The 1,420-nt window shown below is 57.2% G+C and overlaps 1 long non-coding RNA gene across 1 annotated transcript in view; it reads left to right on the forward strand.

Moving 5' to 3' along the window:
* LOC107183022 overlaps positions 1-475 on the forward strand; it is a 2,402-nt gene extending 1,927 nt beyond the window's left edge. Inside the window, exon 3 of the long non-coding RNA XR_001513802.1 lies at positions 341-475. This is a non-coding gene — a long non-coding RNA (uncharacterized LOC107183022). The remainder of the gene's footprint in view (positions 1-340) is intronic.
* The last annotated feature ends 945 nt before the right edge of the window (positions 476-1,420 follow it).

Consider the following 1,420-nt stretch of genomic DNA (forward strand, 5'->3'; position numbering starts at 1 on the left):
TGGAGGGAAACGGGACATGGGGAAAGCAGGGGTTTCTTTCCACACCCATAAACATCGCTCTCCTCCTGTGCCGGTCTCGGGAAACTCTTTTCCTTGAGACATGGCAAGAACTCCACGGCCACCAATAACACAATGAGTGTCCGTGTGGCGGCATGTGCAAGCCGGGAGCCCCACACGGGAGGGTGTGTGGACACGGGAGGGTGTGTGGACACGTGAAGAGGCAGGCAGAGAACCTGGGTGTGTCCCTTTGAACCCACAGCGGTTTTCCTGCCCTCTCCTCCCTCATCCCCCCCTACACTGCCCCAGGGATGGCGATCTACCCCTCTCCCTCCTGCTGCAGGGCACTGGAGGGCACAGGAGAGCAAGGTGCTGGGGGCCAGGGGCTCAGGGCCCATTCACAGCCTGGGAAGGCGGCTTTGTTCCAGAGCATTCAGCTGTCATGTCAGGGTGTCTGCATAAATGTCACAACTGGGTCCTCACAGAAGCCCACTGTAAAAAATAAAAATAAAAAAATTGTGGGTGGCCCTGGCTGGTGTGGCTCAGGTGGTTGAGCGTGGTGCCATGCACCAAAAGGTCACCAGTTCAATTCCCATCAGGACGCAGGTCCAAGTTTTGGGCTGCATCCCCAATAGGGGGGCGTGCAGGAGGCAGTTGATTGATGTTTCTCTCTCTCTCCCTCTCCCTTCCTTTCTCTCTAAAATCAACAAAACATGTGTGTAAAAACCTGAGTGGCCCTAGCCTCAGTGGATAGAGCGTCGGCCTTCGGACTGAAGGGTCCCAGGTTCGATTCTGGTCAAGGGCACATGCCCAGGTTGCAGGCTCGATCCCTAGTGGGGGGGCGTGCAGGAGGCAGCCGATCAATGATTCTCTTATCATTGATGTTTCTATCCCTCCCTCCCTCCCTCCCTTCCTCTCCATTCCTCTCTGAAATCAATAAAAATATGTTTTAAAAAAACAAAAATCTGAATGGATGCTTGGCCTGAGGTGGGTTTGGCCTCAGGAAAGAGGGGGCTGGATTTTCACATCAGGGAAGAGAAACTGGGGACCGAGTTTCTAACAGAGGAGCTTGAGGGCCTGGGTCTGAGAAACTGAAGGGCCCCAACTCCTGGGTCTGAGGGAGGAGGGGCTGGGGGCCTGGACCCCTGGGTCTGAGGGAGGAGAGGCTGGGGGCCTGGACTCCTGGGGTCAGAGGGAGGAGGGGCTGGGGGCCTGGACTCCCGGGTCTGAGGGAGGAGGGCCTGGAGGCAGGGTGTCTCTCTGACTCCTAGATCCTGAGAAATGTATCTGGGAGCTTGCTCTCCAAGGAGTGGGGCCCCACACGTGTGTATCTGAGGAAGGCGTGTGTGTGGACTGGGCTCCTGTGTCCAGGGGCGGGGGGTAAGGAGGGGGGCTGGAAATTGGTGGAGCTGCTGTGCAGGGA

The sequence above is a fragment of the Myotis davidii genome, unplaced genomic scaffold (genome assembly GCF_000327345.1).
Source record: "Myotis davidii unplaced genomic scaffold, ASM32734v1 scaffold212, whole genome shotgun sequence".
Taxonomy (NCBI): Eukaryota; Metazoa; Chordata; class Mammalia; order Chiroptera; family Vespertilionidae; genus Myotis; species Myotis davidii.